We start from the raw sequence: 25,154 nt of genomic DNA, 5'->3' as shown, positions 1-25,154 counted from the left end.
TTTAAATATAATTTTGGCCTTTTAATCATGCATTAGACATCCTACGTGTAGGATGTCTTTTGCATCAGAATTTAACCCAACTTGGCCCACAGCTTTTCCTTGATGTGTTGATCACCATGGTGTGTTTATATTTGTGTTTGAATGTCAAAAGACCCCAAACTTAGCTATTCTGGCCTTTTTTCGTCAAAAAATAAAATAAAACGCTAAAATCTGCTTAAACCCAATGTTCTCACCCAATTGAGATGAAACCTTTCACATGCACTCAATAAAACATGTAGATCATGCACATGAAGACATCGTATGGTTTTGGTCTCAAAATTATGCTTTGGCACAATTTGGATAGGATGTCTGGCAATTTCTATCTTTTGGCCGCAATCTGTCAAGATATGGTCAATCTTCCACTTTCCATGTGAAAATAAGGTAAAACCTACCTTCTAAACACTCTGGTCAACTCAGATTCGCAAAATTCCTGCCAGATCACCCTGTAGACATCCTACACATAGAATGTCTACTGTCTTAGAATTTAATTTTTTCTGCCAATGGACTGCCCTATGCTCTGTAGACCTCTCAGCAATAATCACAGAAACTTTTGGACTTCAAATCAGCTTCTAAACACAATTTACCATCTTTTATATTTCTTTGATGCGCCTAACAGCAAATATAACATGCATGAAGTGCTCCAGATCGTATAGAAAAATAGATAATTTGATTAATTTTGTACAGGAATCAGGTTGCAGACGAGGAATCAGTTGCTTGACAGGAAGTTGCAACTGGAACGAGTGAAATTGACAACAAGTCAATCCAAGGTGAGTACTCTATCCAGGGCTTCATAACTCTATATAAACCTTAGATCTAGTCCTGTACTAGGAAATCAAGGCCTATTCGGAGAAACCACCAATAGAGTATCCACCAAAGAAAGCGTAAATCAAGGAAATTCCTTGCAGACAATTCCTGAAGAAGTCTCGAACACTTTTTCAGATTCAACATCCGAAATGTCTTCTTACTTGACTCACTCGAAAACTGGAACGACTATGCGCTATAAGCATATACTCTCTTTTTACAAGACTAACCATCATGGAGTCTAGGTTTACTTGGATCCTAATGAAGAGTATGCTGTCCGCATTGATGACCATGGTATTGAGTTCGAAGAAGAGGTTAGGGCAAACAAACAAGGGAAAATGTACATGGATCGAAACGAAACTCAATATGTACAAGTCCAAAATCCTGATGTGGTAGACAAACGGGGGTTAGAAGTAAACACTATAATCCCAGATATGTCAGCAAAAGAAGGACCACCAACCTTGGAATTCGAGGGATACGATCAAGTAGATTTGAAGCCTTTGAGACAGCTCAGTACGGATAATCCTAGAATTGGAGTCTATTGTTGGGAAGATAGAAACATTAAAGATCTTTTGTGGATTTCTCATGCTAGATCAGGACAATTAACGGCCATGAAGATCATCTATATCTTCAAAATCAAAGATAAGGGATCTCGAGATCTACCAACTTACTTGTTTAGGGATTGTTATAACAACTTTGTTATGATGACTCCTGAGAAGGTAGAACAAACCAAATACCAGGGGTATTCCATACGTGATTGGATATTGGGTCAAGGACCAGAAACCACTCCAAGAGATGAACATCGTGAGAGATCATTTGAGAGTAATGTGAAGAAACCAAAAATCACCTCACCACGTAGAAAACCGGGTGACACTAAGGCCAGTCCAGGGCTACATGAGGCACTATTCCCGACAGACTGGTTGGAAGGACTCAAAACATGACCAACTCCCACAAGACCTGGAGCTGAACCAAATAGACGTGTCAGACCAGCTGATTTTCAAAAATGGGTCAGAAAATAAAGTGGATCAAGGGATCCATATGACCACTTAGCAAGCTTTAAGCAAGTGCTAAGAGTAGAGCGTATATTCGATTTCCATACACAATTCGAGGGGTTTGGAATGACATTAGAAGGAAAATCTTTGACATGGTTCCAAAACATTCCACCAAGGTCGATCATGGACTTGAACACATTAGCTCAAGGATTTGTAGCTGCTTTTTCTAAAATGGAGATTAAACATAATACGGTAGCTTAAATCTACAGCTTTAAGCAGAAACATGGTGAGTCTGTTAGGGATTGTGCAACTCGAATGAAACAATACATTGCCAGATGCCCAGAGATGGAGATACCTGTAGAAGAACGACTTGTATCATTGTTTTTGGAGGGACTGCTAAACAAAGAACTACATGCTATACTTTATAGTAAAAAGCATACAACCCTAGAAGCGTGTGTGTCTCATGCTATTGACTTAGGAGACAATTGCAAGATCTTCAACAAAGAGGATGTCCCTAAGGATAACCAAGTCGAGAAGACAACATCCACAAAACCAGCACAATTGGGAACGGCTGCTATGGCACCACTCTCAACTATAGAAGATATGCTAAAAAGGATGAATGACATGATGAACAATATGCAAAAAGCACCTATGAGAGGACCAATACAAGGGATACCTCCATAGGGACAACCAATTAGGCCACAAAAATGGTGTGCAATCGAGGGTAAATGGACCAACGATGGAACCCACGAGTGCTACTTCAGACCAAAGTATGATGGGAATGTTCAGTACGTGGCCATGAGGCCCAGGGACAACCCATGTACAGATATCAGCCTAATATAGCCCAAGCTCAAAGACCACCAATGGGTATGGAAAGACCTCAACCTGTGCTGGGACAACAACCTCCATATACAGGACATAATGCAATGCTTGTAAAGTACATTCACTCGGACGGAGTCATAGATGAACACGCATTAGTGCCTGTTACACCTTATGCAGAGCCTAGTACATCTATAGTCATGGTAGAAGGGGATTGGTATAGTCCACATCCACCACCAATGGAAGAAACCATGACTTATGCTCCACCAGAGCCCGTGCCAATGTATTATGTAGCTAATCAAGGTGTCAGACCTCCCATGGGAAGACCCATGATGAAGCCCAGAATAGGAAACTATCATAACTGTGGTGCTGATGACCATTGGAAGAATGAATGTCAAGAGCCTGACAAAAACTTCAAACCAATTGAAGCCTATTGCATACAATGTTGCAAAAAGGGAGGACACTTTTCGGTAGATTGTCCTAATAATCCTTTGAACAAGGAAAAAATTGTTGTAAACATAGTCCAAGTGATGCCTAGTAGCTCATCATAGAGTGAACCGATTGTTCCAATCAAGGTAATCACTAGAGCCGAGGCAAATAAACAGAAACACAATTCCTCTGATGATTAGGAGAACACGAAATTTTCTTCTCAAAGAATCAAAAGGAGCAGAAACAAAAGATATGAGATGAGAAAACAAAAACAACGGGTTGAAAACGAAGAGAAAGCAAAAATGCTAGCCCAAGACAAGTTGAAAGGAACTGGCAGTGAATTCAAGGAAACAACCGTGAATTCTGGAGGATCCATTTTGGTTGATAAAATTTTTGAGCCCATCAATGCGGCCTTGGAAGCTTACCAAGCCGGACTTAAAGAAGGCCAAAACATGGACAACAAATGGAAAAACTATCCATCTCCAGATATAGAAGCAGCAAAGCCGGAGGCTTATCAAAACTTGGTAAGAATCATGCAAGAAATGCTGGAGAAACAAAAACCCAAGCTTCAAAATATTGCAAAACCAGAAGATCTTGCGGTAGAAGAAACGAAAGCAAAATCCAATGTGGTGGCAGAACCCCACCTTGAAAAAAATGAACCAGAGCTCATAGTGCCAGACAGCGAAGAGGCCTTAGACGGAATTCCATTCTTAGAGAAAGACTGGCCTGGACACTTATGGGAAAAAGTAAGAGAGATCAATGATGGGAGACTAACCTTAAAGTCAGTCCTATAGAGTATGTCTGGTTGGATAACCTAGCTTCCAATGAGAACATGAATTTACAATCCTCATACGGGGATTGCGGGTATGAGGCTTCAGGAATATCTAAAACAATGACATTAAAAACATTACCTTCTTACTTGGGATATAACAAAGATGAATCCATCATTTGAAAGACTCCTTCTCCTCCACCTTTGGTATCCCCACATTATGGATGTCCATCTCCAAGCCAACCCATCCGTCATCATCATCACTTAATTCATCTTCAAAATTAGCCGCATATGCATCCCTCAATCTCTCACATGCTTCCTGAAATTTTCTCACCTCCTTCCTGCTGGAACGTGATGTCCTCCTCTTTCCTTTATGATTAGTCAACCACTCATATGCCCTCTCTAAGTCATCCTCAAAATCTTCCAACTTACCCCATGCTACCTGTATCCCATCAACTGATGCTTTATGCATTCTTCTGCTAAATTTTTGAAGTTTTGCACAGAAATCCACCATACATCACTTCCTTCATGCATCTCCCTCTGAACACTCATCAACTGCAAATGGGCAATCCTCCACTTCATGCTTCCGACTCATGCATACCTTGCATTTCTTCCTCTTCTTCTTTTGACTCCCCATGACGCTTATCCACTAGAACTTTGATTTGAAATTTGGCTGCTTTCTGACTTCCACATTTGCAACAGTTCTGATTCCAGATTCCGCAGTTTGACTTCAAACTGCGGAATCTGGAAACTTCAAATTTGGCTGCTTTCTGACTTCCACATTTGCAACAGTTCTAATTCCAGATTCCGCAGTTTGACTTCAAACTCTGCAACAGTCATTCTGATTTGAATTTTGATTCTGCAAACTTATCTGATTCTTGATTTTGGTGGTACTCAACTTCCTGCATTTCCTCCTAGTGGAGCTTGACTCCCATAACTCCCCCCTAGTGAAACTGATCCCCCGGAATTTCTTCTTGGTGACCCTCAAAATCTGTGATAATAAATCTCGTTCATCTTCCACTTCTTCCTTCTATCTGTCTCTCAGTTAATCCTCTGGTACATCCAAATCTTCTTGTCCAATCTGGATATGTATCCTCTTTTGCTTCTTCTAGGGCAACATTTGAGTTTTGATGACTTTCAAAAAATCAGCCCAACTCCATCAACGTGAATGTAACTGTCTTCTTCTAGAGCGCAAATAACTGCCCATACAGACTTGCCCTATTTTGAATGTCTTCCCTTCATTCAATGACTACTTTCGTCTCTTCAACACTCGCTCCCACAAGAGAAATCTGAATCCGCCCATGCTACATCACACCTACACCGTGATCGGCAAGTGTTGTAGGTACAGACATTCAGAATAGACAAACACATGAATCAAAATGGAATTGGAGCATAACATAGAAACAGACTAATTTCGCTATAACTTCCGCCTTCATATTTTGAGAAAGATACTGATCGACAGTTACATAGTTAAAGAATACTAATGGGCAACGCCCTTTCCCATGAACATCCCTTGGAATCCCAAAACTACAAAAGTTGATATTCCGAATTCCACTAAGGGAAAATATCCAAAATTCCCTCCGTTTAACACAACTATCTGTAGGTGGGATCTATAACGAGAGTCAATCTAAAAGATCACATCTATAGAGATGTTTTGAAAACACCCATCCAAGAGTTTTATTCAGTCTCTTCGGTTGAAACTAAACTTCCATCCTGGTTAAAAAAAGACACTCCTATTTGGATATGTGGAGCTTCGGAAAACGGAAGCTTAAGATGAGAAGAATGTATCCTAGAAAGGGACTGCACTGACGAAGCCTACGTACTTGAACCCTTTCGAGAGCATTTATTTGAGCCATTCGAGTGGACTCAAATTTTAGAACAATGGATGTATGTGTGAATACGTCTATGCCTACTCAATTTTGCAATGAGGATGGCTATGACATAATTCCTATCCAAAAAATGTCAATTCTCAACATTGAAAACAAAGATGAGGAACCCAAGGACTTGATGAAAGCTTAACAAGTCTTTTATGACCTCTATTATGATGCAACTGATGAGTTAGATGAACACTCAGCTACCTCAGAAGATTCGGGGTCAGAAAAAGAGCATACGAGGGTTCAGTTACTCTTAAAGGAAGGGAGGAAAAGTTTTTTGACTTTCCAAACCAGAAATCAAGAAGACAAACATGGTATAGAAGAAAGAGAGACACTAAAATTGTGAAAGCACGACCTATGCCATTAGTCTCCACTAAAACACAATTCTTGATGCAAATAGACGCTAATGATTGTGTCAAGGACAAGATAACGGGCAGGTATCCTTCAAACAGAAACTCAAAAATGTCTCAGACATAGAGAAAAGCAAGGAAGGGTACTTGAGAAAAATCACAGAAGAAGAAACCACTCATGACCAAAGTCGAGCGGAAAAAGAAATATCAACATTTGAAAAAATCTCTTAAGGAGATATACCGAACCAAAATGGAAACCACGAAAGAGGATGGTAAGGATGTAATGCATGTTCCATCCCATTACAAAAAGTATACTCTCCAAGATCGGAAAATCATGATCGAACAATCTGTTAGGGAACTATGGAAACAAGGCGAGTCTTACGAAGGACCTGAAAACGCTAAAAGGGTAGACTTGGCTGAACCAGCATAAGAGCCTTGACCGGCTTACATTGCAAATGACCTAGCAAAACAAGAAGAAAAACTTTTGCTAAGCTTGTTAAAGGAATATCAGGATATCTTTGCTTGGTCTTACAAGGATTTCAAGGGTGTCGATCCAGAAATCTACCAACATACTATACCCATGAGAGACAATGCAAAACCCAGTAGATAGAGACCATACACCTATAACGAAACATTTGCCAGAAAGATCAAAGAAGAGATTGAAAAATTGAAGGAAGCTGAATTCATTTACAAAATTGAACACACAGATTGGGTGTCTCCAATTGTGGCAGTACCTAAGAAGAATAGGAAATTACGAGTGTGTGTTAATCTCAAAAAAGTGAATGCAACTACCATTAGAGACAGCTTTTCTCTTCAAACAACTGAGCATGTTTTAGAACGAGTGGCAGGAACAGAAGCTTACAGCTTCTTAGATGGTTTTTTGGGATACAATCAACTTTTGGTTGACCCAAAAGATCATCATAAAACTGCTTTTGCAACAAAAATGGGTATATTTGCCTATCGGGTTATGCCGTTTGGGCTAACTAATGCTCCAGTCACATTTCAAGGATTGATGAGCCATGCTTTCAAAGAGTATCTTCGAAAATTCTTGGATGTATACATGGATGATCTATGCGTACATTCATCAATCTAGGCTGATCATTTTGAACACCTCAAAAAGGTATTCGAGAAATGTAGACTTTATAGGATTTTCTTAAATCTTGAAAAGTGCACATCCATGGGAAGACAAGGAAAAATTCTTGGATATATAGTGTCTAAAAATGGCATAGCGATCGATATTGAAAAGATTCATGTCATTGCTGATTTGCCTAGACCAACAACAATAAAGGGGGTACAAGCCTTCATGGGACATTATGGATATTACCGACGGTTCATCTACATGTATGCTATAATTGCAAAACCCATGTATATCTTGATTATGCAGTTTGAATGGACCGAGGCATGTGAAGAATCCTTCATGAAGCTTAAGCAAGCTCTCACCTCAGCTCCAATATTGAAAGCACCTGATTGGGATAAGGTATTCCACGTACATGTAGATGCTTCAAAGTTTGCTATTGGTTGTATACTAGCCCAACCAGGAGATGGAAAATTTGACTTTCCTATTTCTTATGCTAGCGGACAATTGAACATGGAAGAAAATAATTATACCACCACTAAAAGAGAAGGACTAGGAATGATCTATGATGTTAAAAAGTATAGACATTACCTATTAGCCAACAAGTTTGTGTTGTTTAGGGACCACCAAGCTTTGTTATATTTGGTCAACAAACCATGTAGCACAGGGAGAATAGTAAGATGGTTCATCATTCTTCTCGAATTTGATTTCACTGTGGTTGTAAAAAAAGGTACTACACATCAACGAGCAGATCATTTGTCAAGGATTGTTTCAGGGGAATCACCTAAAGGGGTAGACGATGATCTACCAGATGCCTATTTGTTCTCCATAGAAATAATACCTAGCTGGTAGAAAAACATTGTGTCATTGATGACAATAGCTCAAGTGGATTCACAGATACGACTTCCTATCACAATTGATTTAATCGAGCAATCGGCTATGTATCAATTACTAGCTGGAAGGCTATACAAAAAAAATTGAGACAGGATATTTCTTTTATGCGTTAACCCTGAAGAAAAAGAACAATACCTAAGTCAAGCACATGTTACCATAGTAGGACTTCACTTTGCAGAAGATCAAACTATGCAATGAATCTTGAGACTTGGAGTATTTTGGCCGACTATGAGGAGAGATATTAGATCTTTTGTAAAAGATTGCCCTCAATGTCAAAAACAACCACCCATTCCTCATGTAACATTGTTTCAAATGTCACATGTCCCTAAGTGGAGTAACTATCTGGTTACTTACTTATCGAGCCAAACATTTCCTGAGGATATGAGTAAACGCCGTCAAAGAGAAATTGAAATGGAAGCAAGAGACTATGCTCTTATTGGGAACCAATTGTATCGGAGAGGTAAAGATCAACATTTGCGTCTTTGTGCAAATGAAAATGAGTATATTCCGATTATAGAACAAGCACATGCTCGATTAGCTGGAGGTCACTTTTCTAGTGAGACCATTGCAAGAGCAATCTTGATGGCAGGCATATAGTGACCAACACTTTTTGCAGACGCCAAAGAATATGTTCGAAAGTGTGATGCATGTCAACGAGCAAAAATGTCAACACGAGTAGACAGCATGCCCTTAAGACCAATGCTGGGCACTAAAGCCTTTGCAAAATGGGGTATAGATTTTGTTGGACCAATACAGCCACCTGCTTATAGAACCTAGGCTCAATATATCATTGTAGCTATAGACTATTTGACCAAGTGGGCCGAGGCTAAAGCAACTCAAAAGAATGATGCCATAACCACTGCTGCATTCTTATATGAGTATGTATTCACGGGATATGGACTACCAATAGAGATTTTCAGTGATCGGGGAACTCATTTCCTCAACGAGGTAATAGAGTATTTGTTACTGAGTTTATGGTTATCCATAACAAATCAGCTCCCTATCATCCACAAGCAAACGGACAAGCTGAGCATATGAATAAAATTCTTAGCTTAGTACTGACCAAAGTGGTTAGTTAAGGAAGGACAGACTGGGAAATGAATCTCCATGTTGCTCTATGGGCTTATCGAGTTTCATTCAAAACAACTCTAAACCTTGTTTATGGTCTTGATGCCATACTACCAATAGAATTTCTATTGCCGACATTAAGGGTAGCACAGACTCTTGAGTGGACTGGACATGAATTGTCAGAAAGACTTGAAGATTTGGAAAATCTAGATGAGCAAAGGCTAACTACTGTAGCTCATATCTATGCACAAAAGCGAAAACAAAAACAGCTTTTTGTTTCCCACTTAATCACCAAAATCTTCAAAAAAGGAGACTTAGTTCTAGTTTATTCCCTTAAGCAACACATTCCCAAGTTTAAGAAAAAGGGAAATGGACCATTTATCATTGAAGATGTATCTCCAAGTGGAGCAGTAAAATTGTCCACCCTAGATGGTGACCCAATGGCTAATTGGAGTAGTGGATATCGTTTAAAGAAATATAATTTGCCACTAACCAATGAATTGCTAGAGAGAATGGGATGTAGCCAAACAAAGGAAGATTAAGCGACAGCAAGTTATTGATGAAGCCCAACAGGAAGCTAGACTTTGGGTACTCAAGCGTAAAGTCACTCTCAAGAATCAACAGATACCGATTCCCATCAACACTTTGGAACTAAATGATCGACAATGGGAATTACCTAAAGACGCAGTTTCAACAGATGACAACTGGTTAGATGGAATGGATTTGTGCATCAAAGTACAGCTCAACACTCATAGCACCAATGCTTTGGTAGACACAAGAGCTAGAGTGAATGCGGTCAGTTATTCCACATACCAGAAGGCAACAAGTCAAGCATTGATCGCAGGAATAGCGACAATCAAAGGATGGAACAAGAATCCAACTCCAACATTGGGAGTAGTCAACTTGAACGTGGTAGTACATGGATGTTCATGTCCGCAGTAGTTTGTATGCTTTCCAGATGAACACATGAATGACACGATGATTTTGGGCATTCCTTGGATGTGTATATACAAAGCAGTACCAGATTGGGAAACGAATCAGCTAAAGCTATCACCTAAAGGAGGGCAACTCATTGTTCCAATTGCACCAAGCAAGGAGGAATGGAAAAGATGCAATCAGAAGACCAACCCACGAAGCAAATCTTCTCCATCTCCTCGACAAACAAATGCTACAAGTAGCATGCAAGGAGTCAGGCAAATTTGGGTACCAAAAGCACAACCTAAGGATAATCCAATTCAGATCTAGGTACCTAAAAATCACCGAGGAAACATAAGACGATTCCAAGGATTCGAACACCGAATCGAGCATCTACGAGCAAGGAACCTAACAAGAAGAGGGTTCGGAAGAAAAAAGAGCACTTTTCTTCTCCACAAACGACAAAACCAATCAAACAGTGGCGAGTTAAGTCTCAACAGACTCCAACACACCATACAGCACCAAGCCAACCGAGCTACCAATGGCGAGAAAAAGGTCGGCAACATTCTAACGTGCTACCAACAGCTCAAGCAATCAGCGTGCTAGAACACCCTGATGGTACAATCAAACAGAGATCACAAAAGCTACAAGAATTGCTCTTTGGAAGACATCAGCAGCAAACCTCGACATCGAAAAGCCGCGAGTTATTTACTCAAGACCCAGCTCTTGCACAACATATTGGTTTGAATTGCATTGATCTTCATATCATGGTAGAGCCTATCACGGCTATGCATAGACACAATGGTTCAACCCATGCACGCAGTCGTCCCGGAGTACGCCATCTAGGAGGGGTGGAAGGGCACTAAGTAATTTAAGTAATTAAGGGCAATGTTTGAAGAAGGAAAAAGTTCCATGTTAACGTGTGATTTTTTACAAAATTACCTAATAATGCCCTTATAATTCATTGACAAGGGAAAATTCATTGATAATATCTTCCCGATGAGTGTAAATAGTGTATATACTATCAAAAAATCATCAAAAATAGTCCCTTTTTGGGTATTTTTCATCATTTTTGTTGATAAGGAGGCTTAAAAATGGAGAAATCCAACAAAAAGCAATAAAGCTCTATTTTTCAAGGGATTTTCTTAATTATTGGATTTTCACTTTACTTTTTTAGAGAATTTTGCTTTTTTTTGAATAAAAGGTCAAAAATTAATGATAAATAGCAAAGAAGCTCAGATGGAAAAACGGAAGACACAATGGTGATCAGAAAGACAAGGCGGACAAGCACAAAAATTTCAACAAATTCAGAAGATGGAAGCGGGAAGCCTAAATTAGGCTGTGAGGCCTACTTTTGCAAAATTCTTCTAAAATGAGCTACAGGAATCCAATCAGGGAAATTTTTGAGTTTAACATAGAATTCACGGCCTAGTAGGACTAACAGGCGAATCTGGGAAAATTTGGTTCGGGAAGTCCAGGTATAGATATCCAGGTAGGCTAAAACCACCTCATTTTCACTTGGAGCCTTTGCAGAGAGAGTTCTCGGCTTCTTTCGCGCGTCATTTTTGGAGCCCACAATTGACCTTTTTCAATGCCGTCTCACGCGAGACATGAGGGGTAAGTTCTTTACTCGATAATGATTCATTTTGTACGGCCGGTAACTAGTCTAAAGTCTTAGAAACAACCCTAGAAACCGAGCAGTGCACGAAGACCTACGACCTAAAACTGACCATAGCGGCCTGCCAACTTGACTAAATCGGACGGGATTTGAACCATAGCATGCCCTAACATAATAGAACCTTTCTATACTATCAAATGACCATTTGGCTGGGGTCAAGGGGGTCTCCAATAGAGAAATTAGGGTTTTTGAAAAATGCCAAAATTTCGACCTGACTCCACAGATGGCTTGCTAATGAGGTCCATATACAATGTATATGTTTGGTTTGGTGAAATCCATGAAGCAAAGCCCTCGAAAAGCAAAAAATGGCTCGAAGGATACAAAGCGTCAAATTTGACATATGAGACCAAACTGACTCCAAATGAGCCAGAAAGAGACAGGTAGCTTCACTACTATGTTACGGACAAGTCCAAAGCCTCAAAGGTGACCGACCAACCTAACAGACAGAGTAATCACAAAAAATGGTGATTTCAAAGTCGACAGAGCACAAAGTGATGCCGGCATGACCAAACTTGACCAAATTCAATCTAGGACTTGTATTAGGTGTATGAAACATGTTTAGGTCAAAATTGTGAGATTTGCAAAGTTTTTGTCACTGTTGTAAATAATCGCAATTATTTACTTTTGCATGATTTTTGCTTGGAAATTGTCAAATCATCTCACCCATCATGTGTACACACCTATTACATGCCAAAAATCAAGTATGAGCCAAAATGACCACCCATTACTTGTAAACTTGCCAAAAAATGCAAAGAAGTCTTTGCAAGCCAAAATTTGGGTTATGAACAACATTTCTTGATCCAAATCACTTCATATCTCATACCCAAGTTCTATATCATGCCTAGAATTAGTTTATGCCAAAAAATGTCAATTTTGGAAGAAAAGTTAATAATTGCGATTATTTACTTTTTGGTCAAAATTGGACAATTTGGATATTTTTTCATCATACATTCAAAGTACATGTTGTATCAATTTGGAGTTCATAATCTCAAATTTTCTTTATATCTACTGTTTTAGAGACCTAAAGCCAAAATCTGATACCATTTTCAACCTCTGCATCCAAATGAGCTCATACTTCACTCAGAGCATGTATCTGACATATATTCAAGTCTATAAAGCCAAGTTTGCAACAAGCTAAAAATTTTCCTCAACTGTAAATAATCGCGATTATTTACTTTTGTTGCAAATTTTTGTTTTGACCATACAGTTTTGTTCCTTGCATGATTTTATGCATCTTTGCTTGTTCAAAATTTGATTTGAAGCAATTTGGAACAGATTATCAGTATTTCAATCTAAAAGGACATTCCAGAGAAAAATTTGACAACTTTGCTAACTTTGCACTGTATTCACTAAACAGGAGCAATGCAAGTTGTGGAGAAGGCCAAGAAAAAGCTAAACCAAACAGAGAAACTACAAGAATTGCCTACGTATCAACTGGTTCCCGAGTCAGTCAAGGCGGCAAAGGCGTCATATCTTTCTAAAGAACAGCTAGAAGAACACCACACCATGATTTTCACTGGTAGGTTCAAGAGTGAAGAAGGGCATCAGCTGGAGTTGCAGCTCTTGCTTAAAGAGATCTATGATGTAGCTGCAAAGCCAGAAACCAAAGAGGCTAACCGCAGGTTGGGGCTCCTACATTTCTACGAACAAGAGCCTTGCGGAGTGGACTTTCAAAAATCTTACGAGCTTCTGTCCACAATCAAAGAAGAGAGAACCACCCAAATATCAGACAACCAAGGAAACAAGGTGGAGGTGGTAATCACAAAAGAAATAGTGGTAGAGGCACTAAGACTACCCACTGAAGGAATGACCATGCGGGCAAGAGACAGGAAAATTGTGGGTACATTTACCAAGGAGATAGCTGCGGCTACATTCGCCGATCTCATCCATAAACAAGTGGAAGATCCAGCCCATCTATACCATCAACACTTCCATTTCCTAGCAAAAAGGCCACCAAGGTATACGAAACCAAATCACGCCGTGGCTACCACCTTTACTCAGGTTCTGAAGTCAACAACAAGGCAGCCTGTGGATCACGTGTAGTATGTCTTGACAACCTTAAAGGGCACCAAGAAGGAGGGTAAAGTCACATACTTGGGCGCGCCACAAGTGTTGACAAAAATAGCCTATCATGTCATTGGCATGATAGACAATCTACCTCTTGCCCCTTATCAAAATACATGGATCTTGGCAGCACAACCCTCTCCAAGAGCTACAAGATCAGGTAAAAGATCTTTTAAATCAGGTGATGAATCAAATGATAGCTCATCAGAGCGACACAGCAGTGAAATCTCTGACAACAAGGAAAGGAGGCAAAGAATTGAAGAAATGAAAAGAAAAGTTGTGGCCGCACATCAAGAAGAGCAGGTGCAGAAACAAGCGTGATTTGAAAGAGAAAAATAGGCTTACCAGCATAGTAGGCAAGCACAAGGAAAGGACCCAGAAAAGTGGGCACCCACGGGACTAAGAGGACCTCGAACAAAACATCATACAAGAAAAGAGGCCGAGGATCCAAAAGATCATTTAGAAAGAATGTACGAAGAGGCCGAAGCCTTAAAGCTGAAAGAGACTGAAGAAGTGGCAAAGAAAGCTGAGGAAGGGGCTACCCAAGAGCAAAGCTAGGCATCTCCTCGACCCACCTCACCACCGCCTGAACACCAGGACCATCCCATGCCTAGTCCACCACCATCACCGCCAGGCCACCATACCAATGAAGAAGTCGAGACTGACAAAGAAAAAGACTTTGAATTCACCCACCAAATGGAAGCTACACAACAAGCTGACCACACCAAACAACATGAGAAAAAAGAAGCTAAGCCAGAACCAAAGCAGGCATCTAACGAAACTCACGAGCCGGCGGATGACACTGATAAAGTAGTAGATACTGAAAAAGAACATACCACTACACATGAGATAGAGCCCGAGACTGAGAAGGCAGAAAGGCCTGCAACTGAAGAGACGATGAGGGTTGAGACCACACCACCTATTTCCACTCAGCCAGAAACTACCGAGGTATCAAAGCCTCAGGATGGCCAAGGAAAAGAACAACCATCCACTTCTACAGAACTACCAGCACTTACAACACAATAAGAAGAAACACAGGAGGCTGTCGGCACATCCAAACTCAGAAGACAGGAGGAGTGGTAGTCCAATGACGAAGTGATCTACAAACTTAACCTTGGATGAGTTATGGTTGAATACAAAGGTTGAGTCTAGATTTCAAATAATTTACCTAAAGATTAGACGTCCTTTTTATAAGGATAAGAAGCTATGACACCTAAAAGACCCGAGCCAATCCTACATCTGATGATGAGGGCAGAGCTCTAAAAAGAACTAGAGCGTCACACGATGATGAAGCTGGGCCTAGTAGTAGGCCTACGGAGGAGAGTCTTCAGGCACCAGCGTAACAGCAAATGGTTGATCAATCCCAGGTGGGTTTCCGATTATTCAATTAAGTCTTTAAATACTTTAAGTTCTTCTATAAGTTAGCATTGCATACGTAAGGAGTGAGTAAGAATCAAAATAGGAATAATTGACCAAAAACGGAAGGTAACTTCCAACATGCATTTGTTTATAATGTAGAAAAGAATTGTTTGGGTTAAAATTGGTTGAATTAGGAAAGATATGATTGATCATCCTTAAGACAACTTGTCTCAAGACACCTCTGACTCCTTGGTATATTTTGATAATAATGATGGATTTCCAGCCACGGATAAGCCGGTTACCCCCATGAACATTGAGTTTCTACTCCGTGTCATGTCTTGATGGTTCTACATAAGTTAGGATACCGTTTTTAATCCTAGGGGAGCCACCGGGTTGTATGGGAAACTGGTTTGGGGTATGGGCACTCGGAACCTTGGGTGGGGCTTTATCCACTCCGGATTGTGAATAAGGAATGGGTGCCGTTTTTTCACCCTTAGGTAGTCTTGAGACAAGAAGAGTACTGGTTATGGTTATTATGGACAATGTTTTGATTGACAGTACCCTGTCTTAAGTTTAAAGATGTTTGTTTGCTAAAAGAACGTTTTCAATACTGTTTTCAAGGGCTGTTTTAATAAAGTCCTGTTATGAAGGATAAAAGGAATCATTATTTTAATTGTGATAAGAACGTGGTAGTAATTAAATAACAAAAGAATCATGTGTGAGTGCGGGGTGGTAAGTGGGGATTGACTAAGGTTGTCAATCATGGATGGGTGGACCTAATTAGTCAGGTAACTATCCAACCCTGCGCACTAAAACGTTTAGAAAACTTCTTCACCTGGAAGAGGAGTCCACCAGCGGTTGTGCCCTCACATCTGTTAGGGGGGAAAAAGCGTTGGTTTAGGATACCTTAGCCCAATTGTGGCAGTTTTAGGGCTGAAATAGTTTTTTGGACTTTTAATACGTTGTCCCGTTTTCGCTACGAGACAGGACTAGGTCTTCTTCTAAGGCTATAGACCCCAAGCCATTGTCAATGGTAAAGATCTATTCCTTGGATTTTTCTTGTTTAGAGACTCTGATTTTTATCAGACCTAGAGACCTGTCAAGGATCCCATCCCGATCTTGGTATTGGCGGGTTGGGGATCTCACAATGTGAACCCCTCATCGCACCAAAGTTTGTCTATGTGAACCCCTCATCTCACTGGCAACCTTCAAGGTATTCTAGATGCCATATGTCTACAGATGTCATGCCTGTCAAATCTATGTAAGTAAGTGTGTTTGCGATGGTATCTTCTCATATTTTATCCAATGCACATTATATTGTAATGTGGAACCACTACTAAAGTTGACATGTCAAATCAATCGGAAACACATGTGATGGTGCAATAATTTGTAGAGAAATTATATTGTACTTTTGTTCAAATAAGATGAGTAAAATAAGCTAGAATATGTTTAGTATTGTGTGGAAGGTGACACGTGTGACTCTAAACTCTTAGCAGCTCTCTCTCATGCACTTCTTTTATGATAATTTGCTTCTTTGGCTTTTTAAATTTGACATCTCAATTTTTTTTTTAGCTTTTTCTAGTTCTCAAGCTATAGGTGGGTCTTTTTCAATTGCTGCATTGTTTTTTATAGCTTTTTACGCGTCTCTTTGATTCAATGAAGCTGCTTTGTGAGCACTTGATATTGCTTCTTTGCTTGACTAAGCTGCAGTTTCCGTTCCTTGAGTTGTTGGTATATTTGATATACTTGATGGGTGAAAGCATGTTAACGTGTCGCGCTTTTTGTGCTAGTTAGTAGTTTCAAGTTAGCACGTTTTTAAAAAGTTGGGCGTCCGGTAAAATTTTTACAATTCGTATCAAAATTTGTCGGAGGTTGTACATTTGGATTCCTTGTTTCAACAGCTTTCTACTGATATATCATATGTCATAGATCTTGGAGATGTAGCTCATGTTATTGTACTAGTTAGCATATGTCAAAATTGTGCTAGTTAGCATTGTCCGGGACACCAAAAAGCATGACAAGTTAACATGCTTATAGCCTGATATATTTGATAAACTTGATATATTTGGAATATTCGATTAGATGATTATACTATTGTATTACTATAATACGATATTATAGTATTATTATAATATTCATATTACTCACTTGTAATTTGAGGTTTATCATTTTCTCAAAAGCAAACAGTCTTATCTTTCAGAACCCTTTGATTTTTTAAGTAGCATAAGAACATTGCAAGTTGGTAATACTCTTTGTCACCAAAGCTTGTTGTAGATGCCTGTCAATGGAAGGCAAACTCATGGGACATGATATCTGCAGACATATGGCATCCAGACCTTGAAGCTTGCCACAGTCATAGTGAATCTCTCGAGTCTAGTGATCCAAGTACATGGGAAGAGCTTTGCCACCGATGAGTATAGCCGTGACCTACAAGAATCTTTTCAAAAGATTAAGGAGGCTATATCCATCTCTCAACAAAGTCAAAAAGCTGCTGGGTGGTGCTGATAAGCATAGAAGAGCCTTAATGTTCAAAGAAAATGATTGGGTCTTACTCAAGTTTCCTAAGGCTCGATTAAGGCAAACGACGGGCAAAAATCCTACGGGCTATCAAAAGTATCATGCTAAACTAGCAAAAAGATACTATGGTCCTTTCCAAATCTTGAAGCCCATCAATGAGATGGCTTATCAACTCAAGTTGCCCAACCATTGGCTCATACACAATTCATTTCATGTAAGCCTACTTAAGCCCTACAAAGGAGAGCCACCAACTAAACCAATTATTGAAGACCCTCCCAAAGTTGAAGACCAAGAAGAGGTGCTACAACCTGAAGCTATCCTTTGGCATGAAGACAAGGTACTATGACATGATAAGATTATCCGATGGTATCTTATTAAGTTCAAAAATTATCCTTTTGAAGATGCTAGATGGATGCAAGGAATACAGCTTAAGGATAGTACGAACCTTGTCAATGCTTACAATGCTACATTAGAGTAAGCAAATGTACAAATTTCTTTTAAATGACTCATGTTTTTTTCTTACAAGACTATTCCTCTTCTTAATTGTGCACATATTTAACTGTTATACATGCTTAGAATCATGTTTGTGATGACGACGTCTCTCAAACACCAATTAGAATTTGTCACTCTACTTTGGGAGAATGAAATGGACTAAAGAGCAGACATGCTTGCGGCAGCTATGTCTCCCAAGCACCAAATGGATTAGTCATCCATCTTGGAAAGATGTCGTAGGGTAAAAAGGGATCCTCTACCCGCTAAGTATAATTGACTAATGACTAAGGCTTTATCTCTTCTGCCTCATAGTCAAGGACGAGACTCACCTATAGCTTGAGCATGATTGGGAATCCAAAGAGGTTAATTCTCATTAAAAAAAAGTGCATGAGAGAGAGAGTTGCTAGAAGAGTTTACCTCCACACGAATCACCATCCACAATTCTAGACATGTTCTAGCTTATTTTACTCCTCATCTATTTGAGCAAGAGTACAATATAATTACACTATAGGATGTTGCATCATTGTATGTGTCTCTGCTTGATATGGTTTGTCAACCTAAGCAATCGTTTTACACATTATGGTGTAACCATTGATTCTATTTTCATTGTCTCATGATGAAGATTTTTGTACGCCTGACAACAACGTGCAAAATTTGAAAGGTTGGAATTTTGGAGACACTCTATAGAAGCTTATGGATGGATGATTTTGATTGTGCAGGGGGCGAGTATTATGTATCCACACACATGATGTATTATCTAATTTGAAGAGAATTCTAATGTCTTATGTATATGCATTACTGCATTCAATTGATTATTAACATTATAATGCATGCATGTTGTAATTTATGTTGATGCTGACTCTAACTTGTTGGTTGCCCTATTCAACAGATATAAACGATTTATCAAAAAAGTTAATTCAGTGTATATGTCAAAGAGAGTCTTCACGTTTCTTTGTAAGACTGAATAAGGGTAGCACGTAAATTATGGTTTGATATGTTAAAATTGGCTTAGAAGGTATCTTAATCTTGAAAGAATGGGAGCATATGCAATATAAATTACATGAATCTTTGTCACAAAGGATCATGTTGACATCGTACTTGATTTATTTGATGGGGGTTCAAAAGATCTTGATTTATGGACTATGATTGATGTACTAGATGCACTATGCTAGTAGCTCTCGTCATGCTATCTCTAAACTATCAATCATAGTCCATAAATCATATACTATGTAATTTGCATATATTTGTATCAATATAGTTCATAGTTCAAAAATTGTAGCTAGCCTAAATTTGCAAGATCACACATAGCCTTTATGTATTCTGCACTATGCAATATGAAATACTAAGGATATTTTTAATAATTGATAGATTAAACATCATATAGTATAGTTCATAATTTTGAAAGCCTAGAAAATTATCATTACACTTCTCTTTCTCATGGTTATCACTTCTAAAAGAGCTATTTTATCCTCAACAGACTATAGTCTATATGAAAATTATATAGTCTATGATTTATGGACTATGGTTGATGACCACTATGCTTTATAGTAAGTGTCTTGGGAACAATTTTGAGTATTGGTTTTTCCCTTTGCATCATTTTTGTCTTTGTTTTCCATGAGCTTGACATTTTTTCTAGCCCCTTGATGAAAATTAATGCATGAAGCAACCATGGTGTGATGGATTACTTCGGTGATAGAACCAGGCCGTTGAGAGTTGATGCAATATAGGTGATGTGGTGAACACATCAATTAGTCTAGCTTATATATCTAAGAGGAGTGAATCTATCTCGGATAGATCATTTTTCTCACGATAATGAAATGAGCTTCTTTGCTAAAGAAATCAATGTTTCATTGGTAGGGATGGCTAAAGAAACTATAAAAGAAACCCATTAGGCACTCACAACAGAAGAAGAAGCAAGGACACAAGGAGCAGGCACCAGCATTCAAGCAGCACCTTAGAAGCCCTAGCGTTTTCAACAGTAGAAGACTAGAGTTTTCAGCCCATAAAACTGCAGATCATTCCCTAAGCCTCAAGGGTACCCGCACCATCCGATTGCAGATCCTCGCGGCGGGTTTCCCATCAGCACCCAGAACAGCCTAGCGTTTTTTATTTCAGCCCAAAGCAACCACCCAGCACTATGCAGATTCAATCCAGGTCAGCCAGCATTTTTTCATTTCAACCATTGCATGTCGCTGCAGTTGTAGATCAGCCAGCAGTACCACCATCATAGAAAATCCACAGTAGATTACCTAGCACTTTCAGATTTCAACCTTGAAATCGTCATTGTCATCATCATTGTCGTTGAAATCATCGTCATCGTCGTCATAATACTATAATAGCATATTATAGTAATACAAACTGTAGCTCGCTTGGTAGCTGTAATCAAAGGGAGCAAGAGAAGTGTCTCCAACGGGGCTTTGTTTCATTGCAGAGGATGTAGGAGCACCACCCAGACAGTCCCTTCCTTTAGCTGCATCCAAAGAGGGAGGAGGAGAAGAGACTCCAATGGGGCTTTGTTTCCTTGCAGAGGATGTAGGACCACCGCCCAGACATCAGTCCTTGGATGGAGGAGCTGGCTCAATAGGGGTTTACTAGCATTGAGGAGCGGCTCCATGAGTTTTCCTTCCATCGATAAGCATCTACATAACAAGCTTTGACAAAGAGTTTGACCAACTTTTAATGTTCTTATGTTACTTAAAACATCAAAGGGTTCTGAAAGATAAAACTTCCTGCTTAAGAAAATAATAAACCTCAAATTATAGCAGCACAAATACCTCTTGACCTTCCTTCTTTATTAAATAAATCAAGTACGATTACCAACATGGTTGTTTGTGACAAGGATTCATGCAATTCATATTGCATATGCTCCCATTTTTTCAAGATAAAGGTACCTTCTAAACCAACTTCTCTCGCAAGAGAGTATCTTTTAAACCAAGACTATGCAGTGATCAGGTTCTAGCTATTAGATATATTTTATATATTTGATATCTCTGTTATATCTGATATACTTGATATATTTGATAGACTTGATATATCTGATATACTTGATATATTTGAAAGACTTGATATATTCAATAAGTTTTCAGCTTTTGATCATTCCTCGTATCTTAAAATCTTTAACATAAAATTTCATCAAGTTTATATATTCCATTTTTACTACATAATTTTTAAGTTTTGCAAGGGATAACTATAAGAAAAATTATTTATCTTCTCTCTTTGATGTATATCAATGTGCTGATTTAAAGGTGGATCGATCATAAACAATTTTCATGACTATTGATTCACACTTTACTATGGCTTTCTTATAATATGAATAAGTGTATTTTTTACTATTATGCAAACAAAATGAGCATTTATGAATTATATATGCTTTTGATGATGTTGTGCGCGGATATAAACTATTTTATAAATTGTAGATGTCTCTATACAAATTTTGATTGTTATTATCAGACTTCTCAAGGAGCAAAAATAATAACCAAATTCATATGGAGACGTCTGCAATGTATAAAGTAGGTTATGTCCCCGTACAATATCATTAAAAGTATAGATGGTTAACAAGTGCTCATTTTGTTTTCATAATAGTAAGAGATATTCTTTTTCTTATTATAAAAAATCCATCGTAAAATGTGAGTCAACAATCATGTCTATTGTTTATGATAGATTTATCTTTAAATTTGAACATTGATGTATAATAAAGAGAGGAGATGGAGTATTTTTCTTACACATACACTTTGCAAAACTTAAAAATTATGTAGTAAAGATGGAATATACAAACTTGATGAAATTTTATCTTGAAGATTCTAAGACACGAGTGACAAAAAGCTTAAAACATGTTAAAAAATCAATTACACAAAAGTTATTTGGCTATAATCTACAGTTTGAAGAGCTGCATCAAAAGCTCAACGAAAGAAAATTAAAGCTTAGTGAAATAAAGCGGCAAAATCAAATGCTCACAATGTTGCTTCAAGGAATGAAAGAGACGTAAAAAGCTACAGAATAACACAACAATTGAAAGAGACTCACCTATAGCTTGAGCAGTAAAAAAAGTTAAATAGGCAAAGGCGCATGATTGGGAAGCCAAAGAGGTTAATTCTCATTCAAAAAAGTGCATGAGAGAGAGATCTTCTAGAAGAGTTTACCTCCATATGAATCACCATCCACAATGCTAGACATTGATGGCCAATTTTTGAAAATCAAAGAAAAAAAGAAAAAAAAACTTATTTTTCCTTTGTTGGAGCCTTGGCGACACTGTTGGAAGGCTTGGCACCACCTGGTAAACCCCACGAAACCTCTACGGGCATGGCACACCCCCCCCCCTGAAGGAGTACAAGTGGAAGTGCGACGTGAGAGAGAGTGCGAGAAGAAGAGCACGACGATATGGTGAACTCGCTCTACTGTAATGTGTAGAGCATAGTGAGTTCTTTTTAGGTTTTTACAAAAGAATATGTGTACATACCTGGCAGCCCGCCCACATACCTAGGAGACCACATTGGGCTTTATACCCCAACAACCTCCCACTTAAAGGCCAATGTGGTACTTTAAGTGTTAGAGAAGCTACTATACAAGCTAATATACAAGAGATGTAGAGAAGTGATGTACTACCCTACACCTAACTGCTTGCAAAAATGCGCAAAGCTCTCTGAGGAAAGTCCTTTTGTAAGTAGATCAGTAGGATTTTCTGTGGTGTGAACTTTGACAAGCTGAAGTTGCTTATCCTCGAGCATTTCCCTGATCAAATGATACTTCACATCCACATGCTTTGTCTTTGAGTGATAAACTAGATTGCGAGCCAATTGTATAGCACTTTGACTATCACAATATAACACAGGCATCTCTTCTTTGATTCCCAAATCTGTTACTAGTCGATTAAGCCAAATTGATTCTTTCCATGCCTCTGATGCTGCAACATATTCAGCCTCTGTAGTAGACAGAGTAACACAATCTTGTAATCTAGAACGCCATGATACTGCTGCACCAGCCAATGTAAAGACATACCCTGACGTAGACCTTCGGTTGTCTAAGTCACCTGCATAATCTCAGTCTGTAAAACCCTTTACACTTAGCTCCTGACTCCCATAGCATATACGCATACTCTTTGTAGCTTTCAGGTATCTCAATATTCCTTTCACTGCCTCCCAATGTTTCTTTCCTGGGTTTGACATGTATCGACTTACTACTCCCACTGCAAATGCAATGTCTGGGCGAGTAGCAATCATTGCATACATCAAACTACCCACTGCAGATGCATATGGAATCTTATCGATTTCAGCCTGTTCTTCCTCAGACACAGGACAATCTTATTTGCTAAGTTTCACATATGGTGGCAATGGAACACTCAGTGCCTTTCCCTTCTCCATATTGAAACGTTGCAAAACCTTGTCAATATACTTTGTTTGAGATAACCAAATCAACTTCTTTGATCTATCTCTCTCAATGCGCATACCAAGTATATGACTTGCCTTACCCATGTCTTTCATGTCAAACGATTTTGCCATCATTGACTTCAAAGATGAAATTTCAAGTGCTTGCCAGCAATCAACATGTCATCCACATATAAAATAAGGATCAGCCAACTACCATCCTTAGCCTTCTTTGTATATAGACAGTGATCAAACTCACTACGTTTGTAGCCTTGAGAAAGCATAAACTTGTGGAATTTATGGTACCATGCCCTCGGTGATTGTTTTAAGCCATAAAGACTCTTTAACAACTGGCATACCCAATCTTCCTTGCCTTTCTCAACAAACCCTTCTGGCTGCTGCATGTAAATTTCCACATCTAAATCACCATGCAAGAACCCTGTCTTGACATCCATTTGGTGCAACACCAAATCTAATATGGCAACCAATGCAAGAAAGCATCTCAATGTAGTCATCTTGACCACCAGAGAGAATACTTCATCAAAGTCAATGCCTTGTTCTTGCTTAAAGCCCTTGGCAACAAGCCTTGCTTTTTACTTTGGCTGATTATCATGAGCGGTGATCTTATACCTGTAAACCCATTTACAAGGTAGAGCCTTTTTGCCCTGTGGTAATTTAACTAGCTTCCATGTCTTGTTTTTATGCAGAGTTGTCATCTCTGACTGCATGGCCAATTGCCAATTCCCGGAGTCCTTCATTTTCACTGCTTCCTTGTAACATGAAGGCTCATTGCAATCAGTCAACATGACATAGTTCATAGATGGAACAAACCTATCGGGAGGTCGTGTGACACGTCCAGATCTACGCACAATAGGTGGCTCAGGATTAGCCACAACTTGTGGTTCCACTCTATCCTGTCCTTGCTCCTCTTGAGCCCTGACATTTTGTCCTACACGTGCAAGTCCATCTTCTTGGAAGACAACTCTTCTAATCTCCTCAACCCTCTCTGGTTTAGAATGATATTTGGATTCATTAAAGTGAACATAATTGCTGAGGACAACCTTTCTGGATTCGGGATCCCAAAGTCTGTACCCCATCTCACCGGAATTACCATAGCCTAGAAAGATGCACTTTCTACTCTTTGGCTCAAGTTTGTTCCTAAATTCCTTTGCAACGTGAGTATATGCCTCACAGCCAAAGACTCTGAGGTGCTTGTATGAGGGCATTTTGCCTGACCATACCATCTCTGGCACTGAATCCTTCTGCAAAACCTTTCTAGGAGATCTATTTACAAGATGAACAGTTGTTGATACAGCTTCAGCCCAAAACCCATTTGGCAGCTGTGCATTAGACAACATACTTCTGATCTTCTCTTGTACGGTCCTATTCATCCTCTCAGCAACACCATTTTGAGGAGGATTGTAAGGAGCAATAAGTTCATGTTTTATACCTTTTGACTCACAAAAGTCCTGAAAGGACTTTGAAACATACTCTCCACCATTGTCAGTGCGTAAGCATTTAAGCTTCTTGCCACTCTGATTCTCCACAAGTGTCACAAACGTTTTGAAAACACTAAACGCTTCATCCTTGTGCTTGAGAAAGTAAACCCATACTTTCCTCGAGTAATCATATATAAATGTCATAAAGTAAGAAGCTCCC

This window comes from Adiantum capillus-veneris, chromosome 12 (assembly GCF_014529385.1).
Source record: "Adiantum capillus-veneris isolate H3 chromosome 12, ASM1452938v2, whole genome shotgun sequence".
Lineage (NCBI taxonomy): Eukaryota > Viridiplantae > Streptophyta > Polypodiopsida > Polypodiales > Pteridaceae > Adiantum > Adiantum capillus-veneris.
Note: the sequence above shows the minus strand (reverse complement) of the source record.